Consider the following 14,190-nt stretch of genomic DNA (forward strand, 5'->3'; position numbering starts at 1 on the left):
TAGTTATGTCTGTTTATGGTTTAAAAGAGTTACCTCTCTACCCAAATTGTATTTTACAAAGTAAGCAGCAAAGATTTTGCTCTCCAGGTCTAAATATATAAATTGGATTAAAGAAAAACTTAGGCCTGGAGAATAGCAAATTTTAGTCAAATTTAGAAAGGAATTTATTTGTGGTCATTTCAGTTCAAAAATTTTTGAAATTGATAAAGAATTCGCAAAGACAGGACAATTCAAAGAAACCCATATCAAGAATCCAAGTCTGCGGTTGTCGCATGTAACAAACAAGCAATTGACTCGCCAGCCTCAGCTTTGAAAGAATAGGGATGAGGAAAGTAAATTATTATCCAGTGAAGCAATTGAAATGCAGTACGGTAGAAAATTTATCAAACAACGATTAGTAAGCCATGTGGATTAATTGTTTTACATTCTATTGTGTAACATCTTGTTTGCTGCCCATTATCAAATCGGTTCAGTTTGTCCTAAAATTTTTTGTTTTTATATTTAGTTGTTTTTTAAATTTTTCTGGATTAGTGTGTGTTGTATCGGTATAAATCTTTTTTTTTTTTTTTTTTAAATCAATTTAATTAAACCAGCGCAAGAGTTTTTAATGATAAATTACTTAGTTTTTGACATAAAAATCGAACGTTGGCCAGCAATCAAGCCTAGTCAGTTTTTAAGCAGGCCTGCCAGACAAGTTTGGATCAATCTAAGGATTGTAGATCATATAGATCATAGGGATGCGAAACTTCATCCGCTTTTGGCTTATCCGCAACACTAGAAGGGTTACGTTTTTTTCTAATTTACAAAATATTTTACTTTTTATGGGTTATATAAGAAGAGTTAAGTTGGTTTTAAAGTGATTTAAGGTTTTTAGTAGAAAGCAAGCCTGCAGTAAAGCGTAAAAAAAATGTCAAATTGGCAATTGACCCTTCTAATGTTGAAGGAACAACGGAATTGCGCGTCCCGTAATGTACCGTCCCTAGGATCAATCGCACTTAGCCTAAATCGACAAAAATGCTTTTTTTTTCTTGCTTTCATTTCAATGCGAAGTGTTTGATTTTTTTTAATTGAATTTAAATTTTGTTGCTTTATGTCAATGGAAAAGTGACAAAAATTGTCATAAATTGTTATTTTGAGCTCAAACTTTGTAATGATACGTCGCCTGGATTTGATTTGTTAAATTTCGTCTGAAGAAAACATTATTGACCTGTTGTGTTATTCGGTTACACTCAATTATTTCTCATTTACATTTTATTCAATTTGTTTGAATAAAACTATTTATTACTATTTATAAACTATTTTGTACTATTTATTGGCTTAAACTTTTCTTGGTTGCAATGAAGTTTAAACGCCCTTGCTACAAGAGTTTATTGATTTCAAAAGTTTTTCCTATTTTTAATCACCTGGAATAAAGTTTATATTTGAATAAAACCACAGGACTTCACTTGAGGATCGCAGCAGCACATGATTTCTTTTCTTTCATTAATATTACTGAACATTAGCCTATCTTGTTTCAACGTAATTTGCCGATGCTTGACATTTGTCACATTAAGAACTGGGAAGCAGCTGACGCGATGACTGATATAGTCTTTCGCTGCTTCCTGTCTGTTGTGGTATTTAGATAGGTATGGTAGGCTACTATTTTATTCGTATTGTGTATAATTGTACCGTACTATTGTCGCAACAGCCGAAATAAAAGGTTTCTCTAGCTCTCTCTCTCATCGTGACACGCTACTTCTACTAGAACTAGATAATTGCAGTTGCTTTTCTACTCTCTTCTTCTTGGACTTAGTTGTAGGGTGGTTGTATGTTCTGTTCCCTGTTTAGGCCTTGCATTTCTTTGTGCCTTGTATTTCTTTGTCTAAAATGAGTTAGACGATTTAAGTTTTACGTTGACGATATTTTTCTGTAGGATAGAGGTTTTTGGATGCTAACTGTTATCGAGTTAACAGTAGGCCTAATTGTATATTTCTGCAGTCTTAATTTGTTGCGGCCGTGCTCTACTTCAAATTTATTTTTATTTTTTTTACCCTTATGCTCGGATTGATAAAGCCTTGATAGGTTATTCCTGGTAGTTGCGCGTACTTGTAGAGGCTGTGGCGTTCGAGAGCTATTTTTTCTGACGTAACGAGCGTCACTTCACTGACGTCAAGTCAGATTCTGAGACCTTCTGCTCCAATTAACAAATACCGCGTGCTCTCGGAATGCAGACTTGTAATTAATTTTTGCATTGTGCTTAAATCGCATTCCTACTGTACTGCATCGACACGTAAATCTACCGTTGTGTTGCGTTATATGGTCGCGTGTGGAGTTTGCAATGCTTGTGGCTGCGCCTTTCCAATCAAAACCAGAGTTCTTTTTAAGAACCTGAAGCTATGATTCCTGATGTAACTTGTAAAATGCAGTGATGTACGCGCATACAAAAAATATTGACGCCGTAAGCGTAAACGCAAACGTTCGAAAAACCATACGCCGTATGCGTCAACGTAACTTGTAAAAAAAGTTGGCAGCGTCAGCGCATACACTAGCGTAAACTCATTTTGTTTGCTAGGTGCCAAACATTCACACGGTAGAAACCACTCGAAACAAACAAGTTTTATTTTAAATTTCCACGAAGTTACACAAGCATCTGAAAGTGTTTATCTGACATTTTGCTGTGTTTTGGTTCCAATATGTCTTTGCCCATTGAAAACATTCTTTCAACTGCAGCGCTGGAAGGAATTGGCGTGTTGTAGCGAAAAAAAGACATTAAAAAGTATGCGTTGACGCTATGCGCTAAAAAACGGCGAAAACTTTACGGCGTAGCCTCAAACGCAAACTATCCAAACAATGTGGCCGCAAGCGTTAGCGTAAACATAAAGTCTAGGCCGCAAGTATGCGGCGTATACGTACATCTCTGCTAAAATGTAATATGTAAAATTCTATTTGTAATCAAGACGCAAATGTAAATGAAAATGAAAACGAAGTTCTTCAATTCCGAAGTTAAAGTTCTTTCCTTTGAATTAAGTTAATAATGTAGATAGCGACGGTAGGCTATGCTGAACTTAATTTTGGTGGTGGAGTTATTATTAGTCGTTCGAAGTTTTCAATTTGGTGTGTTTGAATTCTGTTCTTCGAAAGTTAGAAGTCAAGTTAACACTGTAAATAACGCAGTCGTGAAAAACTCTACTTGTAATCAGGCGTTACTCAATGAAGTTCAGTCGATAAACATGGCAGTAGAGAAGACGACTTCGTGTCCCGGTCATTCCTGGCCAGTTATGGCCAGGAATGTCGCCGCCTCTTTGACGGCTGTGTATGAGCGTGCGTGTTGACTACAGCGTCCGCTACAAGGCTTTTAACGCAGGGCCGGTTACCGAGATTGACAGAGTGAAGTTTCCGATTGTTGAAATGTTGTTGTCGGAGAATTTTTCCACTTGCAGAAGTTCTAGGTTCTTTTTTTGAATATTTATAATTCCCTCATGCCTGTTACGGACAATCGTTCCCCAAATCAAACGTCACATAAAACCGTTAAGGTCTATAGGCCTACTTAACCTGGCGTCTTACGTCATGGAATATTACTAAAAAATGAGCAGAGATTGCACAACCCCTCGTAACACCTGTAAAACATTGCACAATCTTTTTCAACACCTGTGGGAATTGCTTCACAATGTTTATCACCGTTACGTCACAGAAGCTGGTTACGTGCATTTGAAATATCTCAAGTCAGTTTCGTCATTTTAGAATTGTCGTTAGAAAGGTGCGTCGAATATTAAAACTGTTTTACTTGTGCGTACCAACTAGACGAAATTTTCGTCTTTTATCTTCAGTAGCCTAATCAGTATTGTGGTGACAATTTTTAGTGCGTAGCCTACGCGTTGCGTCACCTTTTTCGACAGCCCGCGGCTATTTTTTCTTGAATTACAATTCGTGAAAAGACGTTTTCAGAAAAGTATTTTTTCGGTGTCATTGCATACAGACGAGAGGATTCGTGAATTTTATGTTACAACTTTCCCACGAAGATATATTATGGTTTTTCGCTGTGACCAATGACAGCAGAACCGTTGCTGGCGTAACTATGCTCCGATGACACAGAGGTAAAGAAATGAGTCTAAAGGAATTTCTTTATTTGCGAGTTCGAATTGCAGAATTTAGAACACCAATTTTTGAATTGGTGTTTGTTAGATTAAATATATTTTGAATTTGAAAATAAAATAATGTGTGTAAAACTTGTTTAGCCTATGTGGAGATATATAAAGCACTTTTTGATTAAAAGAAAAGGCAAGTAATAGCGTAATTTAAAATTGGCAAATTCCAACAATATGTTTACGATTGTAAAACAACAAGAGTTAAATCATGGTAAGATTTCGTCACAGAGGCGAACTGCGGAGATATTGAATTAATTATTATTTCACAGCAACTTGAAACTGACTCTATATTTCATAAACGTTCTTGTTGATGAAATCACCGATTTGACGTCATAATCTAACATTTTGCTAAAATGGAATTAAAAGCCATCAATCGCTGTTGAACAGAGTCACTGGTGCAAGCTTCAGTAGTGTTCTTTCTTTTTGATAACCGCTATGTATATGAGCTGCTATCCAACCTGTCTTCTTCCTAACTTTCGACTCAAGTTCCACATGTGTTGAGTGAAGATTGATGGTATATTGTTAACAAGAGACGGGTTCAATTGTGATGTGGAATAGTCACTTCACACTCTTAATTACGTCCGTCCGTTAGATTCACACATCGTAAAAGGAAGACGAAGCACGTTTGGATAACACAAGTTAGAAAATTAGAAAAAGAATGACGAGAGATTGTCGCTCAAGCGTGACAGTGCATCGCAATGATGACGTCACGATTGCGCGACAATCCATGTCACAATACGGAGACAGATAACTTGGCCATAATTTCGTGAACATAGCAGCCTCCAAGATGAATATTACAATATCCATTTTCCAGAAGATTATTTTTGCCTAAACGAAATTACTCATCATTGGCCATACCTAACACGCATTAAACATAATAGCAATACCGCATAATATTGTCGTATAAATAACATACATAGTCATGTAGATGAACCTGTAGTCCCATACTGCTGTCTGAAGGTATTTAAAACGGACCATGCTCACACGACATTACAGTACTAACACACCATACACCTAAAGTTATACAAAACAAAGTTGTCATATGAAGATACTAAATTAAATGTGAAAGAATGAATAAGATGCTCAGCTTAGTCACAGGTATCACAAGCAAATTTGCTGTAAGCGATATTGGCGTAACTCAAAGTGACAATATGTACTTGATAACTACATACGTTCCAGCCAGACTGTATCTATTTAATTTGTAAACAGCCAACATAAGCATCATACATCACACAAGTCATAAACAATTAAACATTAATAAAAAAAGTGAACACATTTTCTATGAGTGACGTCCCTCAACGTCCATCTGGGGGGCCCGAACCAACTGGAGCGAGCACAGCAGTGCGTGCCCGCGCGCCCTCTACCGGAGCAACGCAAGAAATATCACGAAGCACGGTTTCAACGTGCGACTTCTTTGGGTTAGTGTCCCATGTTACCACAGCCACCCTCACCCTTCTCACAAACTCTTTACCCTTTCGATGCTGCGGTAAAATTTCAACCACTCTGCCGACTCGGTAGTCCCCTCGTTTGGGTCGGTCGTTCATATCCCATACGAGGACCAAGTCTCCGGGTTCTAAATTGCGACAGATGTCTCTCCATTTTCTTCGACCCCGCAACTTAGGTAGGTAGAAATCTGTCCAGTGACCCCAAAACTTATCAGCGAGTGACATGCTACGCCGCGAATCTGCCAGCGTGGCCTCTTTTAACTCCTGCCTTAATTCATCCGCAATGCAGTCGCGCGTCAAATTTTTACGTTTTAACCAGTTCACGTTCTCAAGATCATCGCGAACCTGCACTTTCCTGACTGTGACACGACTGTCCGAACAGAGAGGAGACCGCCCTCCACCGGCTAGCCATCCCAACGGTGTATTGATCGCGTGCGGCTCATACAACGTTTTACCAACTCGCTCTTCAAGCACAGTTAACAAGAATGGACAGTCATCGCCTATCAAAATGTCCACAGTCTGACGATTTTCTAATTCAAACACACTAATGTCATCAAAATGTCTGTAGCCACTCAATTCTTGCTTATGGGGCAAGGTTTCAATTTCATCGCTCCATGGCGTCGAACAAACAACATTATCTATATTAAAACTCTCACCAGTCGACAACGATTTTACCACAAATTTGACCAAACCAGCATCAACTTTCGTCTCACCGTTTAATGTTTTCATGGTAAAGGAAATGTTTTCATAGGGCTGTAAACCCAACTCTGCACACAATGATTTTGATACCAGCGTTATCTGGGATCCATAATCAAGCTGACAGTACACCAACTTTTCTAAGCCAGTTGCCGGGTTTATGACCTTCACAGCAACTGTTCGGTTTAAAACTTTACAAGGTGTCACTTTCACATTTCTCAAAGAGACTGATTTTTCTCTACCTTGAACTCCAGTTTTATTAACCGCAGACTTGTCAACTTTGTCCACAGCGGACTCGCGTACCTTCTTTGGAACTGGTTTGTTTGCTGGCCTATCATTAACGACCCATTCATGCAACATAGCGAAATGCTTCGGTGTTTTATAGTTAGCATCCTGACACTGATCACAGTTCATGGCACAGCGACAATCTCTAGCCCGATGCTTTCCTCCACAATTATAACAGAGCCAATGTTTGTAGAAAAACTCTTCACGCTTTGCCACAGTCATACCCTGCAAACGATGACATACCTCCAAACCATGATCCACATTCACACCAAACGAAAGGCAACACTCACACAACGAGACACTCGTTTTTGACGTTGCGGAATTTATATTACCATAGCCGTCAACCTTGGCCGCCGTATGTTTCACTTGAAATGCACCCGCGTCCCTTTTACTCTCCGACTTACCAAAAGAATGGTTATTGCTCGACTTATGGTCCTCACTCATTAACCAAACGCCAAAGTCGGTTGATTTCGCATTTTCTTCCGCAATAACAAACTGCAACAAACTATCAAAGGAAGGGTCCGCCGTACAACCAAATTTATCACCTAAGAAATCAATGAAGCGTTGACGCGCATAAACAGGCAAACGTTTAGCTAGATCACAGACAAATTTCCCTTCAAGGTAGTCCAACCGCTTGTATGCTGCCGCATATATTTGGCAATCTAGTAATTCTGCCCGAAACTTGCGCCAACCAGTAATGTCAGCCCCCGACACACGCGGCCCAAATCGGATACTTTTAACACAAGCCTCAGAATTAAAACCGCTGCGAACAGAAAATCTTAAAGACAAACGCTCCAATGCCATATTAGCACGCATTGCTTCGTTGTAACCTGGGGTGCTACTGATCACCAAGCTTATGTCTTGAGCAGCAGTTTTAATACATGCTGCTCTAATCAAGCTCAGTCTCATATCCTCATATGGGCATTTTTCTAACAAAGCATTTATCTCGTTTTTAAAAACAATAAAGGGCATAGAAAACCCGTCATATTTTATGAGCGAGGCCATGTCAAGATAGTCCTTCCTTGACGCCTTTTCGCACGCTCCGTCGTAGGCTAGGGGCGGTTGCTGTTCTCTCCTTGCCATCACGTCACTTTCATGCAGGGGTAAGCCATAATACCCATCATGGACTGCACTACCCTTAGGGATATACCTAGTAGTATCAGTAAATCCTGGCGGAGGTCTAATAGGTCTCTCATAAACAGGTACATTTAAGCTAGGGGCCATTAACTTGTCTGCTTTGTTAGCAGCCTCCATATGGGCACAGAATTTAGACAACACTGAGTGAGGGGCTTTTTTTGGTTTCTCGCTTTCCTTGAGATGGGGACCATCTTTCATCTGGGCGCTCGTCTTGGGATCCCGCGTGCGATAACTCCTCAAGCTATGTGTCTTCTCTGTATAGCATTCCGACATGGCCATCTGCTTCTGCAAGCTTGCACGTACTTGTAACTCCCTAAGCTCTCTGGCCAGCTTACGCTCTTCTCGGGCTTCCTGTTCCCGGGCCTCCTTAAGCTCTCTGGCCAGCTTACGCTCTTCTCGGGCTTCCTGTTCTCGGGCCTCCTTCAATTTCCTTGTCTCTCGCGCCTCATCTAAGCGGTTCTCAATTTGAATCTGTTCTAATTGAGTTTCCAGATCAATCTGAGCTAAAATATGCGCAGACCTTCTGCTTTTCCCTGCAGATGAGGGAGGGACCCCAATGGTTATGTTTGGCAGGGAAGCTGAATTTACTGAGGGCGAGTCTGTTAGCTCCTCCCATCGTTCTTTACATCTCCTCACCAACATTTCAAACTCGGGGGCGACTCGAGGTTCGGAGTCCTCTTTCTGCGTAATGGCACAAAAGTCTCTAACCCTCCAATCTAGAGCCTTGACATGCTGTGATTCAAATTCTATCACTTCGTCTCTGCTTCTTAGTTCCCCAAGCTGTCTCGTGGCCGCACTGATGTCACTAAGTAGCTGACGCCTTCGTTGACGGGCTTCCCTGTCATTCTGTAGCCCTAACACTTCCTGGTGAACCTCTTCTCTACCGACCTCTGAGGGCAGTTGTGACTGTACTACTGGTCCACTCACCGGAAGCCGCGCTACGGTGGCCCCACTCTCCGCGACAGATCCACCTCGCCCCACCAAAGAGCGGCGGACCGGCCCCTGTACACTCCCCAGCCCGCCCGAGACCCACAGACAGTCCTCAAGGGAAGCGGCACTCATAGTTATTTCAGTAACTTATTAAATGGAATATGTACGGTAATCAACAAATTAACTTTTACTACTAAATTGCAGTAGGCTACACCAATTTGCTATAAAAGCTCGATAACATACACAATCAAATAAGTAACACACTGACCAGAGGCAGGAAATAGTCCTCGCACCACTGCCCTTACAAGAAGCGTCGCACTCTTTGTCCACGTGATCCAGTTTCAAAATGGCGTCGCGCGCTTCGTCTTGTGGTCGGTGGAATAACACAGTTTCTTGCTCTCCTCGGACAGTTCGATCGTCGACGGATTGTTGGTCTGGTGACCGTTCCCCAGCCGCTTCAGGCAGTATAAAGTAACCGTGCTTATACTGCCCCACAGTAGAATTAGTGACTTCTCTAGCTGGAGATCTGGTTTCGCTTTTTCGATTGCTGTTCTTTGGCCGCTTCGGTTGGCCAGCAATATGCGTTTTACAGCACCAGCAAAAAACAATTCTTGTAGCTTCACGATTGAAGTGACCAGAACCACACAATTGAAGATGTTCTTTCTTTTTGATAACCGCTATGTATATGAGCTGCTATCCAACCTGTCTTCTTCCTAACTTTCGATTCAAGTTCCACATGTGTTGAGTGAAGATTGATGGTATATTGTTAACAAGAGACGGGTTCAATTGTGATGTGGAATAGTCACTTCACACTCTTAATTACGTCCGTCCGTTAGATTCACACATCGTAAAAGGAAGACGAAGCACGTTTGGATAACACAAGTTAGAAAATTAGAAAAAGAATGACGAGAGATTGTCGCTCAAGCGTGACAGTGCATCGCAATGATGACGTCACGATTGCGCGACAATCCATGTCACAATACGGAGACAGATAACTTGGCCATAATTTCGTGAACAAGTAGGTTGTTGGGTGGAAAACAATTTATCAATTGATTTTGTTCACAACACATAAGTTTTTTAAGGAACGCAAAAATATTATAGGAGAAAAACATTTTGCACAAGTTTGAAAACAGTAGATATTCATCACGGGTCCCCACACATTACCAGGAGCTGCTGAATCGGATAGCATAGCAACAGAACAGTCTAACAGAACAGCAACAGAACATAGCAACAGAACAGTCCTGAAATGTGTTGCTCATGCGCAAACCACGAAAGCAGAACCAGCGCCACGTGATTTTGAGTCCGGCGCCTAGGTTAGTTGGTTGGTTTTGAATCTTTATCCTCGGACTGACAAAGCCATTGATAGGTTATTCCAGGTAGTTTTGCATACATTGTATTGTAGAGCAGGCGCTGATTTATGGGTGGCCAGGGGGCTCCGACCAAAATTTGTGAGGAATTGTTGAAATTGTATGTTTCCGCGTCAAATGGTTTGATATGCTTCTAAACAGCTGATATTAGTCCCACCGCGGATTTAACTTATCACGGGGGGGGGGGGGGGGGATAATTTTTTTTATTATTTTGGTTTAGTTTATCTACCTATCAGACTCCGTTATTTTCTTTTATAGAACTTCAAATACATTTTAATAGCAACATTAGTTGGAGCTGACTCAGCTGAAACCAACGCTGAGCCAAATGACGTCAGGTGAAATAATATGAAACCGTGAATGGCTGTTTTATAGTTTTAGTCTTCATTACAATTTCAATCAATTACCGTACGTATATGCTGGAAACATAAAAATATCCAATTGGTCATGGATACTGCATACATACAGGGTTTTAAACCAGATTTCAAGTTTACTTTTCAAGCAAAATTTATTTTTTAAACATTCACAATTGAACCATATAGGCATTAGGCACACGAAGCCGAGCAACGTGATCAAGTTTCGCATATTCAAGTTTATTACATTTACAGAAACACAAAAAACTACGTAACAAATTAAATATCGAACGTTTTCGACATTACAAGATGTCCTTTTCAGGAATAACATATATACAATTTAACTACATCTGAATAAAATTCAATAGTTTATTAAAACTATAGCCTAAACAGGAAAAAACAAAAAAACTGCACAGCACTTCTGACTAGCTCAAACTCAACGATATAGGCTCTACGAAAATCATAGGTAACTGCATCAAAAGGTGTTGAACAGATCACATGATGTGGTAGAAAGGCAAGGTGCAAAAAAACAAATTTTAAAATACACAGAGCAAGAAAGATGAGCCGCAAGTATACAATTGTCTGTTCAAAGGTGGAATTGTTACGTTTTATGTAGAAGGCTTCTAAGATCTTGGTAGTTAAATTGTAGGCTATATATGTTAGCCTATTCCTGAAGAGGACATCTTGTGATGTCAAAAACGTTCGATATTTAATTTGTTGCGTAGTTTTGTGTTTCTGTAAATGTAATAAACTTGAATAGCCTATGTTAAACTTGATAACATTGTTCAGCTTCGTATGCCTATGGTTCAACAAGATAAACTCTCTACCGAAGCTCTAACATTCACAATTGATGAAAATGGCTATTTTATAGCATTTCGTACATGTCGTAGTATCATTGTTCATATCTGTTTTATCTTTTTTTTTCTTTTTAATTGATTTTTTAATTTTCTGCCCCCCCCCTCGAAAAAAAACTCCTAGATCCGCGCCTGTTGTAGAGGCTTTTGACGCAGGGCCGGTTAGCGAGATTGACAGATGGAAATTTCCGATTGTTGAAGTGTTGATGCTTGCAAATTATTCCATCCATTAGGTGATGCTGAATGGAGAGCAGTCCTTAGACATTAATGCGTTGCTCAAGCGCGCACCCCGAGAAGCGAAGCAGCGCCGCTTGATCTTGAAGCTTCTTCGTTTACGAGTTCACGCGCTAACCAACTGAGCTATAGGGGTGGATTATCAGGGCGCTTAAAATCACTGAACTACCGGTACCGGTAACGGAGAGTAGAGATCACGTTATATCGTTCTCGTTTTGCAGCTTTTTCCTTTTATGTCGACTACGTAGCCGAGTGGTGAGAACGTCTGCGCGACCTTCGAAAGTACGTGGGTTCGACACCGCTCCAGAGCATGCGGCAGTGTCTCGTCAAAGACACCTAATGGCAAGCCAAAGTAAGGGGAGTAGCTGATTCGAAAACTAAATGTCACTTCGCTGCCTTCTGTCGTCTGTTGTATCGCCTCTGTGATCGCAGTGTAGCTATACTGTAGCCTATGTTATCGCAATGGGAGCAAACATGGCTTTGCTCAAGATCACGCTACGAGGCTCGGCTCAAAGATCAAGCAACACTGGTTCGACTCTCGGGGTGTGCACTTGAGCAACGCATTTTGGACTGCTCTCCATTCAGTGGCACCTAATGAATGGAGTAATTCCCCGGCAACAACACTTCAACAATCTAGAACTTCACTTTGCCAATCTCGGTAACTGGCCCTGCGTCAAGAGCCTCTACAAGTATACAAAACTACCAGGAATGACCAACCAACCTGTCCGCATGTGACCTTTGGCTGTTCCATTGAATAACTTTGTCCATTCACATATGTCCTATGATTTTATAGCATTTTTTTTATTTCCGCGTCGGCTATTGCAAAAACTAGCAGACCACAGAAGAATTAACTTTATCTTTGTGAACTTAATGTAATGGCAAAGAATCCAAGATTCGGTTTCTGCTTGTGAAGCAATTATGCAAGCATTGGAAGAATAGTTTCATACTTAACCGGAATGCGTACTTAAACGAGTGCGTACTGAAGCGAAAGATAAGCCTACTGTTCTGTATTATTATTTTTTTGAAGTCATGACAGGGGAAGAATAAATGCATTCCTTAGCCCTAACCAGAGATGTACGTAACCTATACGCCGCATACTTGCGGCCTAGACTTTTTGTTTACGCAAACGCTTGCGGCCACATTGTTTGGATAGTTTGCGCTTGAGGCTACGCCGTAAAGTTTTTGCGTTTTTTAGCGCATAGCGTCAACGCATACTTGTTAATGTATTTTTTTCGCTACAACTCGTCAATACCTTCCAGCGCTGCAGTTGAAAGAATGTTTTCAATGGGCAAAGACATATTGAGACCAAAACACAGCAAAATGTAAGATGAACACTTTCAGATGCTTGTGTATCTTCGCGGAAATTCAAAATAAAATTTGTTTGTTTCGAGTGGTTTCTACCGTGTGAATGTTTGGCACCTAGCAAACAAAATGAGTTTACGCTAGTGCAGGGGTGGGCGAACTACGGCCCGCGGGCCGCATGCGGCCCGCGAGACCATTTTATGCGGCCCGCCGGCACTTGCAGAAACTACCACTCATCACTTAGGCCTATTGTTTTAATTAAACAGGTTACATGACAAAATATTATTCCCTTTCCGAGTGTGTTTTTCTCTTCACTTTCAGTGCGCAAACACACACACGTCAGTCGCGCATGTATTGCAACATGCTCTCACGCATTGTTTGATGCAATTGTTTGATCATAAAATACAAATACGGTGGCGGCTACCGTAGGCCTACCAGTACTTCTACTTTCCTCCAAATAGCTTTTCATTGTTATTTGAGACGCACTGTTTAATGTTTTCTACTTCGACAGGATTTTTGTTCAAAAATAAAAGATTTATATTTTTACTCTGTTGAAATAATGAGTGCTGTTAAGAAGCGAAAGATTGAAGATGAAAGTCGTGTTTTCAATAAGGAATGCACTGTCTGTTAAATACTATTTTATCGAAATTGGGAATAAAGCAGTTTGCTTGTTGTGCCGTGAGTCCGTGGCTGTTTTCAAGAAGTACAATTTAAAAAGACACAACCAAACCAGAAGATTGTGAAAAACTGTGAACAGTTGCACAAGTCTCATTAACTTTTGTGATGATGATTGCATAGCTTTAAACGTAACTGAGTATGAAATACAAAAATTGTGTTTAATATGAATATGCGTTTATTTACACACCGGGTAAATTTTCCTACTTTGTAACGAGAGTGTGCGGCCCCCGGCTGCAACATTTTTTCAAATGTGGCCCTCAGTACAAAAAGTTTGCCCACCCCTGCGCTAGTGCATGCGCTGACGCTGCCAACTTTTTTTTTACAAGTTACGTTGACGCATACGGCGTATGGTTTTGCGAACGTTTGCGTTTACGCTTACGGCGTCAATATTTTTTGTATGCGCGTACATCACTGGCCCTAACCCACTAGGACACGACTCATATTTCGTTGTGATGGTTAGAAATAAAAACGAATTGAATTGTTTTGCTCGTTTGTTCCGTAATTACTTTTTTTTCCGTTAACTTTGCCGTTTTTTGTGGACCTCCCATACAAACTAATTTTGACTTGAGAATTGAATTGATTTGAAAGTTCTTTCTTCTGTGTTCTGTTCGGTCTCCTGCTCTGTTCTAATTAGGCTAGCTTATGTATGCTCGGCTGCAACCCAAATGCTTCCTTGTGCCAAAATTTATGTGGATTATTCAGAAAGAGCATGTAGCGGACGGCGAGTGGTCTGAACATCCGCCCATACCTAGCTGTAGCTGCTACAGCAACATCCCGGGTACCAGCGT

This window comes from Aplidium turbinatum, chromosome 16 (genome assembly GCF_918807975.1).
Source record: "Aplidium turbinatum chromosome 16, kaAplTurb1.1, whole genome shotgun sequence".
Lineage (NCBI taxonomy): Eukaryota > Metazoa > Chordata > Ascidiacea > Aplousobranchia > Polyclinidae > Aplidium > Aplidium turbinatum.